Here is a 20,005-nt window from a genome sequence, read left to right as displayed (position 1 = left end):
AACCCATTGGCCAGTCCAATCCATGTCTGAAGAGTTGGCTTTGGGAATGATTCCTGTCCTGGGCCAACAGAAGGTCTGGGGGCCATGGCCACCGGGGTCCTTCTAGTCTCAGTCAGACCATTAAGTCTGGTCTTTTTATGAGAATTTGGGGTCTGCATCCCACTGCTCTCCTGCTCCCTCAGGGGTTCTCTGCTATGTTCCCTCTCAGGGCAGTCATCAGTTGTAGCCAGGCACCATCTAGCTCTTCTGGTCTCAGGCTGATGTAGTCTCTGTTTTACATGACCCTTTCTGTCTCTCGGGCCCGTAATTACCTTGTGTCCTTGGTGTTCTTCATCCTCCTTTGATCCAGGTGGGTTGAGACTGATTGATGCATCTTAGATGGCCACTTGCTAGCATTTAAGACCCCAGACGCCTCTCTCCAAGGTGGGATGCAGAATGTTTTCTTAATAGATTTTATTATGCCAATTGACTTAGATGCCCCCTGAAACCATGGTCCCCAAACCCCCGCCCCTGCTACGCTGGCCTTCGAAGCACTCAGTTTATTCCGGAAACTTCTTTGCTTTTGGTTTAGTCCAGTTGTGCTGGCCTCCCTTGTATTCTGTGTTGTCTTTCCCGTCACCTAAAGTAGTTCTTATCTATTATGTAATTAGTGAAAACCCCTTTCCCGCCCTCCCTTCCTCCCCCTTCTCGTAACCATCAAAGAATATTTTCTTCGCTGTTTAAACTATTTCTTGAGTTCTTATAACAGTGGTCTTATACAATATTTGTCCTTTTGCAACTGACTAATTTCAGCATAATGCCTTCCAGATTCTTCCATGTTATGAAATGTTCCTTGTGAAGAATTTTTCATGTACTATTTTTTATATTTAAAAAAAAAAAAATTTATAGAACAGAAAACAGAGATAAATCTCAGTTCTGGACCAAAGAGAAAAAGTTGGTGCGATTTAAACAGGAAATGACTGTGCTATAATGAATTCAGGAGTATAAGTGAATAAACAATCCAGGCACAAATGATGGGTGTGAGGTGTCCTGGGAACAATAGAGCTAATTGCCAGCTCAAATAGGTGAAATCCCAGTCTGATGAAAGGCTTCAGTGCTCAAAGGAGCTCACTACGAGATCCACCAGGCCGGTGTCACAGGTTTCCCCCAGCTCAACTCTTACTCACCATCCTGAGGCCTTTTGCCCAATCACTCATGTTTGATCCTTGTTCTAGGAACAAGGTACAAAGTATTTGGGGGACCTGATAGACCCAATAACTGAAATGAGCCAGAAAATGATCCAAGAAAGTCTGGGCCAACCCAGGAATTCCTTATTTTAATCTTCGCTTACTATTCTAAATCAAAAATTTTAAACATGATTATAAAAATAACTACCTACTCACGATGAAAATTGTAGAAAATACAGAAATATATGACACAGAAAAGAGACTATCCACAAGCTTCCACCATCACATCTTACCCATTTGCTTGGCTTGTGGCATAGTGGTTAAGAGCTACTTCTGCTAACCAGAAGGTCAGCAGTTCAAATCCACCAGGCGCTCCTTGGAAACCCTACAGGGTAGTTCTATTCTGTCCTTTAGGGTCATTACGAGTCGGAATTGGCTTGACGGCAACGGGTTTGGTTTGTTTGGTTATACACACATAGCTCTGTCTTCCCTTCTTTAAATATCATATGTAAGTGCACAGCACCCAAATTTATATCCCCAGTCCATATTTCTCCCCTATACTCTGATTTGGAGTCCAGTTGCTTATGTGCTATCTCCATTTGGATGTCTACCAGGCATCTCAAACTTAGTCATATGTCTAATACCAAGCTTTTGATCTTTCCCAGACTTTCTCTCCCTGTAGTCTTCTGAACATAAGTTAATGGCAACACTGTCCTTCTACTTTCTCATGCCAAGGACATTGCAGCCCTTTTTGACTCTTCTCTTTCACACCCCATATCCAATCCATCAGCAAATATTTGCATCATTTCTCACCAGATTATTGCAATAATCTCCCAACAGGTCTTCCTGCTTTTCAGCCAGTTTCTCAATGTTGTATTCAAGATGGTCCTCTTTAAACGTAAGTCAGAGATGTCACTTCTGTGCTCTAACCCACCTAAGGCTTCTATCTCATGAAGAGTAAAAGACAAAGTTCTTATAACGGCCATATAAAATCTGCCCCCACCTTCCCCCCCCCGCCACCCGTCTTACTTTATGTTATACTATTTTCTCCTTGTTGTCTCCGTTCTAGGTACCTTGGTCTTCCTGTGTTCTGTGAACATACCAAGCACTTTCCTGCCTCAGGGTCTCTGTACTTCTTTTGCCTTCTGCTCCTCCCCCAGATTTCTGCATGACTCATTCTCTTACCTCCTTCAGGTCTTTACTTGTTCTTCTTAGGAGACTTATTCTGACCTCCATATTTAATTGCAAACCCCTGTCTCCAACACTCTATCTCTCCTTTTTTACTTTATTTTTCTCTATCTTGCTTTTCACTCACTAACAGACCATAATTATTTAATTATTGGTCACCCTCTACTAAAAATTTCATGAATTGCTATATCCCCAGCACCTAGATTAGTGCCCAGCACATAGTTGGTGCTTTAAAAATACTTGCGGAATAAAGCAAAAGTAAGCTATGAGATGCTATGAGAAAGCAAAGGCATGGAATTCTGAGTCAGGATCATGAGAAAATGATAGGTACCAAAATGTCTCCACTCAATAATCTGATTGTTATTACAGAATCTGCGCCAAAAGTACAGGAAAGAACCAGAATTTTTGCAGGTGAAGTGAACGCATCTTCTAGATTCTCTTAGGCATTTTTTTGTAAATTTTACACATTACAAGGATTGAAAATTTTTGTGTGTGTACTAAAGTGAAATAAGTGGAGCCCTGGAGGTGCGTGGTTAAGAGCTCAGGCTGCTAACCAAAAGATCGACTGTTTGAATCCACCAGATCCTTGGAAATCCTATGGGGCAGTTCTACTCTGTCTTATGGGGTTGCTGAGTCAGGATCGACTCGACAGCAACGGGGTTTTTTTGTTGTTGCTGTTAAAGCAAAATAAAAGGTTTTGAAAAAGATTATATTGAACTTCTCAACATTTCTATCTAGTCACAGAATGTAGCAAGAAGGTCTGAAAACAGAGCTTGTATCAAAGAGGGAAAGAAAGAATCAGAACTGAATGAATTCTAAATTGATAGGTTCCTTAAAATGTCTCATTTAAACTTTCTGCAACTCTGAGAGTCAAGGAGTATGAATAAAATAAAATTGAGGCTCTGAGAGAATAAGTAATTTCTCCAAAGTCACACAGCTAGTAAGTGGCAGGCTTAGAATTTATTCTTATTGTGTCACTGACTAATAGAGAACCTAGAATCTATAGCTAATTTCCTGGAAAATTGGATGACTTAGGAGGTATTAATTAATATTTCTGTGTCACAGTTGTCTGCAAAAAAAATGTGTATTCACTTTAGACACATACCTTAGAGTGAATCTAATTTCAAATTTTTCTGGTTTTTGTTCATTTGTTAGCTCTTTCCGAAGAAATAGAAGTGGTGGAACAGTGATTAAGAACTATGTATGACTGCTAACCAGAAGGTAGGCAATGCAAATCCGCCAGCTGCTCCTTGGAAACCTTTTGGGGCAGTTGTACCCTGCCCTAAAGGGTCACTATGAGTCGGAATCCACTGGAGGGCAATGGGTTTTGATGGCTCTTAGGTTTTGTAGTTCAAGTCTTTAAATTCTCACCTTAAACCACAACAATAATCACAATAAAAAGTCTCCTGGAACATTTTCCCAAGCAAAACAAATACTCTAGCCTTGTGAGGGTATCAGGCAAAGTTAGAAATGGAACTCCTTGCTGGCTATTCATGTGAAGGACTTTGTTTAAGAGAATCCTATGTTGCCAGCACAGTCACTTGTCAAGGACAATAGCTCTTGGCACAGCATTAGTATGTGAGGGTTGGGAGAGCTGCCAATGAAAGCAAACTCTGATGGTACGTGCAATGTTGTGCTGGGGCATCAGCTGAAGTTCACCACTGATGGCCATCTGAGACTGCCTTTCACCAACAGTACATCCAAATGACAACTCAGCAAAATGCAGAATGAATTTCTAGGAAGAGGCGACATGGTGTAATGGAAAAAGAATTTGAATGGGAGTGAGGAAACTCTAATTTTAATTGCAATGTTGTGACACATACCTCCTTAACCTCCCTGGGCCTCGTTTTCCTCATTGATTCATTCACCCATGCACACAGCTAGACATCGACTCATGAATACAGCCCAGCATTCAATAAGTAATAAGTATGTATTGAAATGCAATCCCAATCCAAATACCAACAACATTCTTTAAAGAGATGAGAAAACTAATCATTAACTTTATATGGAAAGGGAAGAAGCCCAGGATAAGTAAAGCACTATCGAAGAAGAAGAATAAAGTAGGAGGAGTCGCGCTACCTGACCTCAGAAACTACTATACAGCTACAATAGTCAAAACAGCCTGGTACTGGTACAAAGACAATTGACCAATGGAACAGAATTGAGAGCCCAGGCGTAAATCCATCCACCTATGGTCACCTGATCTTCGACAAGGGCCCTGAAGAACCCCCACCCATTGCCATTGAGTCCATTCCGACACTTAGCTACCCTATAGGACACAGTAGAGTTGCCCTAAGGGTTTCCAAGGAGCATCTGGATTCAAACTGCAGACCTTTTGTTTAGCAGCCTGAACTCTAACCCCTGCACCACCAGGATTCCTCAAATGGGGAAAAGACAGCCTTTTTACAAGTGATGCTGGCAAAACTGGATGTCCATCTGCAAAAAAATGAAACAGGACCCACACCTCACACCGTACACAAAAACTAATTCAAAATGGATCAAAGGCCTAAATATAAAGACAAAAACTATAAAGTGCATAGAAGAAAAAATAGGATCAACATTAGAGGCCCTACTACACAGCATTAACAGGATACAAACTATAACGAACAGTACACAAACTCCAGAACATAAGCTAGATAACTGGATCTTCTAAAAATTAAACACTTATAGTCATCAAAAGACTTCACCAAAAGAGTAAAAAGAGAACCTACAGACTGGGAAAAAATTTTTTTTGGCTATTACAAATCAGACAAATTTCTAATCTCAAAAATCTATAGGAAAATCCAGCACCTCTACAACAAAAAGACAAACAATCCAGTTAAAAAATGGGCAAAGGAAATGAACAGACACTTCACCAAAGAAGACATTCAAGTGGCCAATATACACATGAGGAAATGCTCATGGTCACTAGCCATTAGAGAAATGCAAATCAAAACCACACTGAGATACCATCTCGCCTGGGATTACTGGCACAAATCAAAAAAGCAGGAAATAACAAATGTTGGCAAGGCTGTGGGGAGATGGGAACTCTCATGCACTGCTGATGGGAATACAAAATAATACAACCATTTTGGAAGGCAATATGGCGCTTCCTTAGAAAGCTAGAAATAGAAATACCGTATCATCCAGCAATCCCACTCCTAGGAATATATCCTAGAGAAATAAGAGTCATCACATGAATAGACACATGCACATCCGTGTTCATTGCAGCATTGTTCACAACGGCAAAAACATGGAAACAACCTAGATGCCCATCAACATATGAATGGATAAACAAACTGTGTTACAGTGGAGTACTATGCAACGATAAAGAACAATGATGAATCTGCAAAGCATCTCATAACATGGATGAATCCGGAGGACATTATGCTGAGTGTAATAAGTCAATCACAAAGGCACAAATATTGTATGAGACCACTACTGTAAAAATTTATGAAAAGGTTTACACACAAAAAGAAATAATTCTTGATGGTTACGAGGGAGGGGAGGAGTGGGAACAGAAAACACTAAATAGACAATAGATTCATGGTAACTTTGGTGAAGGGTAAGACAGTACACAATACTGGGGAAGCCAGTACAACTTGCACAAGGCAAGGTCATGGAAGCTCCATAGACACATCCAAACTCCCTGAGGGACCGAATTGCTGGGCTGAGAGCTGTGGTCACCATGGTCTCAGGGAACATCTAGCTTAATTGGCATAACACAGTTTATAAAGAAAATTTTCTACATTCTACTTTGATGAGTAGCATCTGAGGTCTTAAAAGCCTGTGAGCAGTCATCTGAGATACTCCACTGGTCTCACCCCTTCGGCAGCAAGGAAGAATGAAGAAAACTAAAGATACAAGGGAAAGATTAGTCCGTAGGACTAATGGACCACATCCACCATGGCCTCCACTAGAATGAGTCCAGTACAACTAGATGGTGCCCACGTACCACCACTGACTGCTCTGACAGGAATCATAATAGAGAGTCCAGGACAGAGCTGGAGAAAAATGTAAAACAAAATTCTAACTCACAAAAAAAGACCAGACTTGCTGGCCAGACAGAGACTGGAGAAACCCCAAAAGTATGGCCTCCAGAGACCCTTTTAGCTCAGTAATGAATTCACCCCCCAGGTTCATCCTTCAGCCAAAGATTAGACAGGCCCATAAAACAAAATGAGATTAAGGGGGAACACCAGCCCAGGGGAAAGGACTAGAAGGCAGAAGGGGACAGGAAAGCTGGTAGTAAGGAACCCAAGTTTGAGAAGGGCGAATGCTGCCATGTCATGGGGTTGTTAACCAATGTCATAAAACGATATGTGTACTAACCATTTAATGAGAAACTAGTTTGTTCTGTAAACCATCTAAAGTACAATGAAGAAAAAAGTATGTTTTGAACATTGAATTATTTTCAAGGCACTGGGTCAAAAGGTGTGCGCATTTCATGATATTTCATTACAGTTACTAGGAATGATAATAGGCCCATCTATATCAAAGCAATGCAATGAAGATGATAACCCAGTTTCTACAATGGTAAATGGACATAATTTTGTTTTTGTTGCTTACTTCATGGTCTATTATAAGAACCATATGAGATAATTTTGTGGGTATACTTTATAAATTTAAAGCATTATGTAAATATGAAGAAAAATAGATCTGTTGACTACGGTGAAACTTGTGGAGACAGAGAGGATGCTATGAAAATGAGATTCAGAACCATTTTTCTTATTTTTTTGTAAGAGCAAGACTTCCAAAACTAAAAACAGATGTTAGTTTAAAGAATTTTCTTACAGTTTTTCAAAGAAAACCCACAGATAATAATAAAACCTGTAGTTCTCAAACTGTAGTCTTGTATCATACTAGTTTTCAGTAGTTTTAGGTGTTTAGCCTCTAAAATTTAATATTAGGACTGGAAATGGGCAGGCTTTTGTTGCACATAAAAGGAAAATGTGAAATACCAGTGCCTAAAACAAACTAGATATTTTTTGTTGTTTTTGTTTTTCTTCACATGAAAGAAGCCTAGAAAGAGACAAACTCACTATGGTCATTTCATGATGTCATCTGGACCCTAGGCTTTTTTCTCCATTATCCTAACATGTGGCTTTTATTATTAAGGCCATCTTATGGCTGCTGTCTTAGGCTGTGTTCTCTAAAGGAGCAAAACCAGTAAAGAGTATATATATATATATACACACACACACACACACATATAAATATACAGAAAGAAATTTATCTCAAGGAAATGGTTCATGCCATTGTGGAGGTTGGCAAGGCCCAAATCCATGGGTCAGGCATCAGGCTGGAGGCTTCTTCTGACTCTCATGGTTGCAGGGGCTGATAAACTCAAAATCGACAGGTCAGATGGCAGGCTGCTGGCTCATGTGCCAAGAATTGTAGGTCAGAGGATGCAGGATCAAGACAGAGAGAGAGAAAGATTTGCCAGAACATCCACATATTTCCGACGCAGGCCATCCCCAAAGGAAACTCCTCTTATATAGGAAAAAGAAAGGAAAGAAGGAAGGAGGGAGGGAAGGAAGGAAGACTGGACCTCTCTTAGTTATATAGTTCTCCTATAACAGAAATACAATGAGTGTGTGGCTTTAACGAACCGAAATTTATTTCCTCACAGTCTAGAAGGCTAAAAGTTTGAATTCAGGGCGCTGGCTCTAGGGGAAGGCTTTCTTTCTCTGTCGGCTCTGAGGGAACACTTTCCAGCTTCTCTTTCTTGTCTCCTTGGTGATCTTAATGTGGCATGGCATCTATCTTCGCCAGTGTCTGCTTGCTTGCTTAATCTTCTTTTACATCTCAAAAGAGGTTGTCTTAAAACACACTGTACACTGATAATGCCTATTAACATAATGAAGAAAACCCATTTCCAAATGGGATTATAGCAAGTATAGGAGTTAGGATTTATAACACATATTTTTGGAGGACACAATTCAATCCATAACAGGACCCCTGTCAGATGAGTAGAATCCCTGTAAGCAATCTTCCTGGATGTTCCATCTGTAAATTAAACTTTTGTCTCCTTGACAGATATTAGTCATGCGGCTACATTTAGCTGCAAGGGATGCTGGGAAATGTACTTTTCATCCTGGGAGACCTTATGCCAGCTAAAATTTGAAGTTCTGTTAAAGAGGAAGGGAATAATAGATGTGAGGGTAGGCAAATAGCATTCTCTTATACACATAATATTCAGGAAAAACAAAAGATATATTAATGGATAGAATTTTCTCAATTTTAAGTTTCCTCCATGAATGTTTTATATTCCTTTGGTTTTAAAAACGTTGTTGTTAGGTACCATCGAATTGGTTCCGACTCATGGTTATCTTATGTATAACAGAAAAAAATGTTGCCTGGTCTTGCACCATCTTCACGATCGTTGGTATGTTTGAGTCCATTGTTGTTGCTATTGATAAAATACTACCATTCTTCTATATTTGTATACAATTTTGTGCTTGCTTTTTAGAATTTAAATATTGTATTTCATTTTATTCTGCAAAGAGCAACATGATTTTCAAACATTTCCTCACATTTGAACCCCCATTAATTCAAATAAGATAAAATCACGGAAGTCTAGTCTAGAAATACACTCGATATGGAACTGAGCTACTGGCTTCCCAGTCCTCTAGCAAGCTAAGCACATGTCATGGATAGAATTGTGTCCCCCCAAAACATCTGTCAACTTGGCTAGGTCATGATTCCCAGTATTGTATGCTCATCTTCCATTTTGTCATCTGATGTGATTTCCCTGTGTTGTAAATCCTATCATTATGATGTAATGAGATGGATTAGTGGCCGTTACACTGATGAGATCTACAAGATTAGATAGTGTCAAGCCAATTTCTTTTGAAATATAAAAGAGAGAAACAAGCAGAGAGACATGTGCATATTTTTAAATCTGCCCTTGAATTCCTAGCAACATGGCTATGCTCTGAATGAAATCCTCTTGGTGTTTTATGTTGACCTTATCCCATATGTGTGTTTGTGGGCTTTCCTGTTCATTTAGAATTTGCCTTCTCAAGTCCTTACGTAACTCTGAGCAACAGTGCCTGTGGAGCTTACGTCTAAGCCAATGAGCATGGCAAATGAAAAAGCAGATCATCCAAAACTGTCCTCATTGATCTTCAGCAAATTTTACTCGAGTGTGATAATGGATAATATTGTTCAATAATTTCCACATTCCGTTGGATCACCTTTCTTTGGAATAGGCATAAATATGGATCTCTTCCAGTCAGCTGGCCAGGTGGCTATCTTTCAAATTTCTTGGCATAGACGAATGAACACTTCCAGCATTTGCATTCATTTTTTGAAACATCTCAATTGGCATTCCATCAATTCCCAAATCCTTGTTTTTCGCCAATGCCTTCAGTGCAGCTTGGACCTCTTCCTTCAGTACCATCAGTTCATGATCATATGCTACCTACTGAAATGGCTGAATGTCCACCAATTCCTTTTGATATAGTGACTTTGTGTATTCCTTCCATCTTCTTTTGATGCTTCCTGCATAGTTTAATGTCCTTCAATATTGCAACTTCAGGCTTGAATTTTTCTTCAGTTCTTTCAGCTTGAGAAATGCCAAGTATGTTCTCCGCTTTTGGTTTTCTAACTCTGGGTCTTTGCACATGTCATTGTAATACTTTGTCTTCTCAAGCCTCCCTTTGAAATCTTCTGTTCAGCTCTTTCATTTCTTCCATTCACTTTGGCTACTTGACGTTCAAAAGCAAATTTGAGTCTCTTCTGACATCCATCTTGGTTTTTTCTTTTTTTCCTGTTTTTTTTAAATGACCTCTTGCTTTCTTTCTGTATAATGTCCTTGATGTTATTCCACAACTTGTCTAGTCTTGGGTCGTTAGTGTTCAATGCGTCAAACGTATTCTTGAGATGGCCTCTAAATTCAGGTGGGATATACTCAAGGTTGTACTTTGGCTGTAGTGGACTTCTTCTAAACTTGACCTTTAGCAAGTCATATAACTTCATTAAACCTCAGAGACTTCGTCAATAAACTGGGGGTAGTAATAGTCAATACTTGTAGGACTTGTAAGAATTAAATTCTATTACCCGAAGGTATTGTGGTTGGTGGATAGAAAGCATGTAGTAAATATTACCTGTACTATTAACCAAGGAACCCAGTGGCTCAGCAGCTAAGTGCTCAGCTGCTAACCAAAAGGTCAATGATTCAAACCCACGAGCTGTTCCGCAGGAGAAGGATGTGGCAGTCTGTTTCCATAAAGATTACAGCCTTGGAAACCCTGTGGGGGCAGTTCTACTCTGTCCTACAGGGTCACTGTGAGTCAGAATCAGCTCAGTGGCAACAGGTTTGGTGGGTTTTATACTATTAGCCAATACCATTATGGGAGACATCTCTGTATATCAACAACAAAATTTCTTCCAAATTTGAAAGTTCATTTATTTCAAGTAATATTTGATTAAATGCAATTCTAGTACAATAGAACACCCTTGGAATGATTATAATAAGAATTAACCTGTTTCCAGATCCTCTCAGTAGGAAAATTGAGACTTGGTAAATGCTTATCATATCTGCGTTGTTGTAGCTAGCTGCTGTCGAGCTGGCCCCTGACTCGTGGTGATCCCATGCACAATGGAATGAAATGCTGCCCAGTTCTGTGCCATCCCCATGATTGGCTGTGGATCAGATCATTGTGATCTTTAGGGTTTTCATTGGCTAATTTTCAGAAGTAGATCACCAGGCCTTTCTTCCTAGCCCATCTTACACTGGCAGTTTCGCTGAAAGCTGTTCAGCAGAACAATATGCAACCCTCCACGGACAGACGGGTGTGGCTACACTTGAGGTTCATCGGCTAGGAATTGAATCTGGGTCTCTCGCATTCTGTAGTTCATTCTAAACTAGAGGCGAGTCCCTCACTACTTTTATTTTGTCCTCTCTGCGTATCTTTAACATCTCTATGGCTTTGTGGCTTTGCTCTCTTCCCAATTTACAGTCAGTTTCATCAGCACTCCTGTTTCCTGTTTTGCCCAAGTCTAGGCTTCGTGTTTTGCTTCTCTAGCTCCTTCCCCTTCCTCATCAACATTTCCAGTAGGGATAGGCAATGCCTCCAGCTCCTCTCGCTGCAGCTTTTCCTTGTCTTTCTTTTTTTAACCTCCTTTGAACCTTCATAAGCTTCCTGTAATGACTATGTCTCTGTTTCAGCTATTTTAGTATTTCTGTGGCTTTTGATTTTGATCTGAATTCATGTCTTCTAGCCGAAACCATCTCAAACAAGTAGTTTGAGGTTTCTGCTGGAAAATAATTTGAATTTGTTTACAGGGCCACCAACTCCTGATTTAAAACTCATGAGATTTCTGGGGTGGAGGAGTGGCCTTCCCAGATCACCTTTCTCTTGTTACCGCTGAGCTGTGTTATTAGCAGGGATGGACTGTTTGTTTAATGGCCAACATTGCTCCTTATAATTATAAATAATTACTGCTAAATCGGAAGAATTACAAGTCTTTCATTTCACCAGGGTTGGCAAAGAGTTAATTAAAGTCAACTGCAGACATGGCTATACCTACATTATTTGATATACCTACATCAATAAGAACAGTGATAAACAACAAATACATACACGTGCGCACACAGGTACACAAACACCTGCTGATTCCATTGCAATCTGCTGACACCCTTCTTCAAAACAAACAAACCTGTTGCCGTCGAGTCGATTCTGACTCCTAGCGACACGGTAGGACAAAGTAGAACTGCCCCGTAGAGTTTCCGTGGAGCGCCTGGTGGATCCAAACTACTGGCCTTTTGGTTAGCAGCTGTAGCACTTAACCATTATGCCACCAGGGTTTCCTCAAAGTGGATATGAACAAAATAACTCGGTTGCAGTAGTAGATGACCTATTTTGCTTCTTTTTTTTTTGTCGGGGTAAAGGAGGGGTACCATTGCTTGAGTGAAGTGCGAAAAGCCCAAAATATTTCTCAGGATGCTCTCAAATGATTGGACTCTGAGGCATGAATTTGTTCATTCAGCCAATATTTACTAAGCACCTACTATACTTCAGTTGCTCTCATTATAGCTGGGAACAAAACAGACCGGGTTCCTGCCACCCAGCACCTTATATTCTGATGGATGGTCATCTTTCAGAATCAGATAGTCTGCTCATTTGAGAAAAAAAAAAAAAAACGTGGCTCAAGATTCCAAGAGGAGACCGTTGAGGCAGGTGTCCAGCGTTGAGTTTATCACATGCCCCACTGTGTGGTTTCCTAACAGGCCAAACGCAATAGAGGCTGGGGTGTTGCTTCCTCTTCCTTCCTGTTTCGGCTGCTCAGAACTCACAGCAACATTTCAGGAGCTACACATTTCATTTTGTACCCAGCTAAGACTTTTGCTTTGCTTCTTCTCATTCTCCTCCAATGAGGGCATCATTCCACTGCTCTAATAGTATTTCTGCTCTATACAACTCCAGGTCTACTTCTATCTCTTATTATGCTTTGATTTTCTTTAAGAGAGAGGGTAGTTCTTCAGAAGGTCTTCTCTTGCTCTGTAATATAACTGCTTAGATTCCCCGAGATCTTTACTGGAAAATGCCACCCATGAAAAGCCACCACTGGGAGTCCCTGGGAGGCACAAACGGTTAAGATCTCGACTACTAGCTGAAAGGCTGTTGATTCAAACTCACCCAGAGGCAACTCAGGAGATAGGCCTGTTGATCTGCTTCTGAAAGGTCACAGCCTTGAAAGTTCTAGGAAGTAGCTTTACTCTGCACGCATGGGATTGCCACAAATCGGAATTGACTCGACAGCAACTAACGATGACAAAAGTCACCTCTAAGTTCTTAATTGGGTTCCCATTTCAGTCCTCTTGTCTTTTTGATTTATATGGTGAAGAAAAACATAGGCCAAGTATTTGCAATTCACTTCCTCCATTCATTTGTATGTGATTAGGTTTTTGTAACATACATACAGATATGAAGCAATTTCCAAGTATTTTTAATATTAACTGATTAGTATGGGGTAAGGGCACAGGAGTATGTGTGTTGGGGTTTTGTTTGTAAGTAGCTGTTAAATATTTCTAAAGATCCACTATTTTCTAAGATCTTTTACTGTTCTTGTTTTCAACTAACGGAAATTGGAAAATGAAGATTGTGGGTTATAAAATGAAAGCTTGCAATGTTTGTCACGTTTTTAAACTCTTTCTGTGGCTCTTGACTTTTTCACATAAAAGTAGCTAAGGCCAAACCAGAGCCCTTGTTGTAAACAAGTGACAAGAGACACGATAGCCCATAATGAATGCAATCTGGGCTGTCTGTGGCATTTTATGGGGATAAAAAGTAAAAAGCTACTTTTGAATACAAAGGAAATTAATAAATCCTCTTTGCCACTAAGAGAATTAAGAGAAGACTGTTGGAAAATAGAATCACTCCAGGCAGCTGGAACTATGCCCTCCCCAGATTGGTAACAATGCCATGTGGTAAGAAGCCTGGCTTTTACCCAGTGGCTCATATTCAGGTCCCCAATGAGGAGGAATGGGAAGGAGGTAGAGAGTAGCCGTTAAGAGAAGACCTGAGTTCAAATCCTGCCCCTACCATTTATTTGCTATGTGGTTTCTTAATAACCCGAAGCACGGGATGACAGTACTTAACCTCATAGGGCTGTTATGAGGTTTAAAGGAGAGTCCATGTAAAGGATGCCATTCAGCTGGCACGTAGTAATAAATGTGCGATGCCATTATTGTGATGATGACAATGGGTTTCCAGGGTAAGAAGAGGCTGAACTCACCTGAAATGACTCAGTAAGTTATGTGAAGGCAGGGAGTCAGAAATGTGGACCAGGCAACAAGCTTCACAAGGAGGTTAGAGAACTGACAGGACAAGTTGGCAGGGGTTATTAAGAAGAATAAGGGGCAAAAAAGTAAATAAATGAAAAAATATTGTTAAATGCCATTAAAAAAAAAAAACTAGGGCCAATACTAAGACAATTACAAAAAATGGCAAAAAATTAAAAAAGAAGAAGAATATGGGGCAGTGTCTGTAAAACCAGGAAGAGTAAGGATGTTTTTCTGTCTCCTGTAGTAATGAAGAGCACATCACCTGGTCTGGATCCAACTAGACAAGGGCCTGGACCTCAACAGAGAAGACACTGAACCCAACTAACATAGTTAAGGTCAGACAGGGTGAAGCTTTTTTGGTTTTCTGTTTGGTTGGTTGGTTTGGAATATTTCTGAGGAAAGATTTTATGGTTTTTGCTCTTCTAATATCTGACTTCTGTATAATGAAAGGAAAAAGAGTACTCTTGTCCAAAACCAAACCCTTTTTTGTTGGTTTCAATTCATGGCCATCCCACATATTTCAGAGTAGAACTATACTCCGTAGTAATCCACTGTAAACCCATGTTGTTGTTGTTGTTAAGTGCCATTGAGTTGATTCCAAATTATAGCAACCCCATGCACAGCAGAAGGAAACACTGCCCAGTCCTGCACCATCCTTACAATCATTGTTATGCTTGAGCTCATTGTTGCAGCCACTGTGTCAATCTACCTCGTTGAGGGTCTTCTTCTTTTCCACTGACCCTGTACTTTGCCAAGCATGATGTCCTTCTCCAGGGACTGATCCTTCCCGACAACATGTCCAAAGTATATAAGACGCAGTCTCACTATCCTTGCTTCTAAGGGGCATCCTGGTTGCCCTTCTTCCAAGACAGATTTGTTTGTTCTTTTTCTGCAGTCCATGGTATATTTGATATTCTTCACCAGCACCACAATTCAAAAGCATCAATTCTTCTTCAGTCTTCCTTATTCATTGTGCAGCTTTCACATGCATATGGTGTGATTGAAGATAACATGGCTTGGGTCAGGTACACCTTAGCCTTCAAGGTGACATCTTTGCTTTTTAACACTTTAAAGAGGTCCTTTGCAGCAGATTTACCCCAGTTGTAAGGATTTTTGTTTTCTTTATGTTGAGGTGCAATCCATACTGAAGGCTGTGGTCTCTGATCTTCATTAGTAAGTGCTTCAAGTCCTCTTCACTTTCAGCAAACAAGGTTGTGTCATCTGCATAACACAGGTTGTTAATGAGTCTTCCTCCAATCCCGATGCCCCGTTCTTCTTCATATAGTCCAGCTTCTTGGATTATTTGCCCAGCATACAGATTGAATAGATATGGTGAAGGATACAACACTGATGCACACCTTTCCTGACTTTAAACCAATCAGTATGCCCTTGTTCTGTCCAAACAACTGCCTTTTGATCTATAAAGGTTCCTCATGAGCACAATTAAGTGTTCTGGAATTCCCATTCTTCGCAACGTTATCCACAATTTGTTATGATCCACACAGCCGAATGCCTTTGAGTAGCCAATAAAACGGAGGTAACATGCTTTTGGTATTCTCTGCTTTCAGCCAGGATCCATTTGACATCAGCAATGATATCCCTGGTTCCACATCCTCTTCTGAAACCTGCCTGAATTTCTGGCAGTTCCCTGTCGATATACTGCTGCAGCCACTTTTGAATGATCTTCAGCAAAATTTTGCTTGCTTGTGAAATTAATGATATTGTTCTATAATTTCTGCATTTGGTTGGATCACCTTTGTTGGGAATAGACATAAATATGGATCTCTTCCAGTCAATTGGCCAGAAAGCTGTCTTCTTGGCATAGATGAGTGAGCACCTCCAGCGATGCATCTGTTTGTTGAAACATCTCAGTTGATATTCCATCAATTCCTTTTTCACCAATGCCCTCAGAGCAGCTAGGACTTCTTCCTTTAGCACCATAGGTTCCTGACCATACGCCACCTCTTGAAATGGTTGAACATTGACTAATTCTTTTTGATATAATGACTCTGTGTATTCCTTCCATCTTCTTTTGATGCTCCCTGCGCCTTTTAATATTTTCTTCATAGAATCCTTCACTATTGCAACTCGAGGCTTGAATTTTTTCCTCAGTTCTTTCAGCTTGAGAAACACCGAGCGTGTTCTTCCCTTTTGGTTTGTATCTCCAGCTCTTTGCACATGTCATTATAATACTTTGTCTTCTTGAGCCACCCTTTGAAATCTTCTGTTCAGTTCTTTTACTTCATCATTTCTTCCTTTTGTTTTAGCTGCTCGACGTTCCTGAGCAAGCTTCAGAGTCTCCTCTGACCTCCATCTTGGTTTTTTTCTTTCTCTCCTGTGGTCCGTGATAAAAAAAATGTCAGAGATTGAATGATAGAATTTTGCAAGACCAACGACTTCTTCATTGCAAATACCTTCTTTCGCCAACATAAACGGCAACTATACACGTGGACCTCACCAGAAAGAACACACAGGAATCAAACTGACTACATCTGTGGAAAGAGACAATGGAAAACTCAATATCATCAGTCAGAGCAAGGCCAGGGGCCTGACTGTGGAACAGACCATCAATAAAGCCATACGCATACATAATATACCAATCAGGTACATAATATATAATTTAAACAAGGAGAACCTCTGTGTAGGATCATAGGAATGGCAGATCCCATCCTACCAAAGCGTCCAAGTAACAAATTCCCTTTTATACAGGGAATTTAAGCTATAAAATGACCCATCTATTTGAAAATCTCACTACCAATATCTTGTGTAATTACAAACTAGTATTTGGAAAATGTAAAGTTACAAAGAATCAAGAAATAGTCATTGAGCCCCTACGGTGTGCAAGATATTATTACGTAAGATCAGAGTCACTTTATTCGGCTGCATTATGCATAGGTTTGGTTTGCCTTGTCGATGTTCAGCTAATCTTTTTGACTTTCATGAAAAACAGTGATCCAGAATCTCCTACTGTGCAAATTACAGACTTGGACTAGGGTAGCATATATTCATAAATTACTAGCATTTTAAAGCTGGAAGGACTGTTACAGGAAAATGAAAATACATGCCCTAGGCTTTCTTCAAAATGCTAGTTAACGTCCTAAGGAGCTCCTGAAATTTTAAAACATTATTTTAAAAACATCTTGTAAAGGAAATTATTTAGTCACATATGTCAATGCTCACTGAACCCCTACCTGATGTAAGAATTTACTCATCCTAGGCAATGAGAAGTTTAGGAAGCACAGAAGAGAAATTCAGATAACATAATTGACTTATTCAAGGTGAATGGCATGAATCCTGCAGCACAGTGAGATGACAATTAGTCAGACATCTAAAGAAATAAGGTCTAGCATTTGACCTGGTTGATTATTTCTATTCCCAGCTGAAAAATATTTTCTGACTTTGTCCAGAACTCCTCTTGGGGTAGAAAAACTGTTAAAACAGAAAGAAGTGGCGATGTGCTTTTTGTTCAGGATGGGCTCATGGGAAAAGGCCTATAATTTTCAGCTGGTTGCTATGGAGGCAGCCAGCATCAAGGTCTACTGATAAATTTGGCCTGACATTGTTGTGGGATGATACCAGAGTGCAATTAATAGAAAACTGAGTGTTGGAATTGTGCCATGGAAGAAAACTAAATCAGGAGGACAATAATAAAGTTCTTCAAATAGAAAATCACAAAGTCAATATAAGAAAGGTATGATTTTCAAACATTAGAAAGTATTTACAAACACCAGAGAAGAAGATAAGAACATGGCTCCCCCATATACCCTGCCACCAGTAGATATCCCAGGGAGACAATTTACCTGCCCCTTATAGGCAGAACACAAAGAGAAGCTAAATGAACTATTTTGAAATTTAGCTGAGCTTTGAAATAGCTTTGAAAGCTCGTGTTCCAGGCTTGTGGTATTTCTGGAGTTGTCAGCACACCGCTGTAGAACTTCAGAAAATAATCAGAAGTTCCATTGGGAAGGGTTAAAGAAGCAGCTGCCTTAATGTTGTTTGAATGAGCAATAAAATAACAACCGTCATCTTTAGCTTTTCTCTTCTGTGGGTCTGAACACAATTTTTTTTTTCCTGTTCAGAGCTTCCTGCTCAGTGTTTATCTAAGCAAGGAGGAAAGCCATCATTCGAACTCTGCAACAACAGATTGCAAGCTAAGGCTTTTCTCCAATTTGTTGAATTTTCCTGAAATGCCCCTTTTTTTCCAGAAATGATTTATCAGTGACCTAGCATGCTTTTCTTCTTACTCAACACTTCCCTGGGGATGCAGTTAAAACACCACTTAGCTGTAGTTCTCCTGGGTGGGGAAGTGGAGTGTGGTGACAAAGAAACCAAAGCACGGATTTCATCAACTGTGGACCGTTGATTTTATGCTGGCCTTTAATAAAGGGAACCCTCAAAACACGGTGGCCATTCAGCAAACAGAGTGCATTTCATCTAAGCTTGGCTGGCTTTGTGCTTGCCTTTCTTCAGGCTAGAATGATCCTAGCCAGCAATGTCTTTGTGTCATGATGCAGACAGTTGGCAAGTATACATGAGGATAATGCTGAAGTTTAACTTCTGGGTGGGGGAGGGAACCAGAGAGAGAAGCAACACTCTGCACAATGGCTAGTGATGCTCATGATGTTTGTTCCAACAGAGGTCAGTCATTGTGCATTGTTTCTGCAGGAGTGAATGTAGCATATTATTTGGGGGTAAAAACTGAGATTTCTTTGGGCAGTAAAGTATACAGAAAATAGAAGTTCACAGTACTTGATTGCTTTTATTCAAATGCCTTTATTTAAATTCTGTTGTTATGAGAAGGGAAATGACATGATAGGTCTCTAAAGGTAGAATTGTTTTACTCATAAAAAAAAAAAACAACCCAGTACCGTCGATGTTTTACTCATAGAGATATTCGATATCAAATCCACTAGAACTACCAGGATATATTACCTAGTAGATTTCAAAAACTTAGTAGATAGTTGACTTTGTTGATTGTCTATTCAGCAAATATCTTCCCCTTCATCCTAACAGACCCCGGGTTTGCTTCCCTCCCATGTGGCCATGTGCCCAGAAGAGATCCATCTCAGTTCCAGAAGTGAGTCTGATTAGTTTGGGTAATGCCACCCCTCTGTCAGTAATAGAGTCAGAAATGGGTTTGTAATTCAATTCTGGCCAATAAGAGATAAGCAGAAGTTTGCTGGAGGATTCTGGGAAGTTATCTTTTGCCATTCAGAAAGACACAGGAATCCAGGCTTTCTCTCCTCAAATGAGAGTAAAGAAACACATAGTTCCAGTTACTCTTGCAGTTACAAAAACCAGTTGCCATCAAGTGGATTCTGACTCATGGCAACCCCACGTATGTCAGAGTAGAATTGTACTCCAAAGGGTTTTCAGTGGTTGTGATGCTTCAGAAGTAGATTGCCAGGGCTTTCTTTTGAGGCATGTCTGGGTGGATTCAAACCACCAGCCTTTCTGTTTGTACCACCCAGAGACTCCTGATAACCACAAGAGAAATCCAGAATAAGCCCAATGCTGTGAACAACCCTGTAACATCACTGAGACAGTAGATCAGTCAATAAATTTCTTTGCTGTTTAAGCCATTCAAGTCAAGCTTATGCTACTGGCTGCTGAACACATCCTTTTAAGGTAGGGTGATCCTATCTACCAATCCTCATGCTATACATCTTTTATTTCTCTCATTCACATGTGAATCCCAACCTTTGCTCTGATTCCCACTGTCCAGACTCTTATTCTTCCTATCTTGAGCTCCCTGCTTCTTCTCTCTGTTCCTTTCCCTTTTGCCCTTCTGTCTACCAGTAGCCATTAAAAAAAAAAACAAAAACCTGTTGCCATAATCAATTCTGACTTATGGCAACCCCATGTGCTACAGAGTAGA

General features: G+C 40.1%; 1 protein-coding gene across 5 annotated transcripts in view; it reads left to right on the top strand.

Moving 5' to 3' along the window:
- ANXA3 (annexin A3) overlaps positions 1-19,764 on the top strand; it is a 133,096-nt gene extending 113,332 nt beyond the window's left edge. Inside the window, exons 14-18 of one of the 5 annotated variants that reach the window (XR_010322061.1) lie at positions 2,007-2,064; positions 3,510-3,575; positions 14,372-14,462; positions 16,491-16,731; positions 19,141-19,204. The gene's annotated coding sequence lies outside the window, so the exon portion shown is untranslated. Of the gene's footprint in view, positions 1-2,006; positions 2,065-3,509; positions 3,576-14,371; positions 14,463-16,394; positions 16,732-19,140; positions 19,205-19,598 lie in introns of those variants that run through there. The other 4 variants (XR_010322063.1, XR_010322065.1, XR_010322062.1 and 1 more) reach the window with 4 other exon arrangements.
- The last annotated feature ends 241 nt before the right edge of the window (positions 19,765-20,005 follow it).

Source organism: Loxodonta africana, chromosome 5 (assembly GCF_030014295.1).
Source record: "Loxodonta africana isolate mLoxAfr1 chromosome 5, mLoxAfr1.hap2, whole genome shotgun sequence".
Taxonomy (NCBI): Eukaryota; Metazoa; Chordata; class Mammalia; order Proboscidea; family Elephantidae; genus Loxodonta; species Loxodonta africana.
The sequence above is the reverse complement of the archived record's forward strand: the minus strand, read 5'-3'. Positions and strand labels throughout refer to the sequence as shown.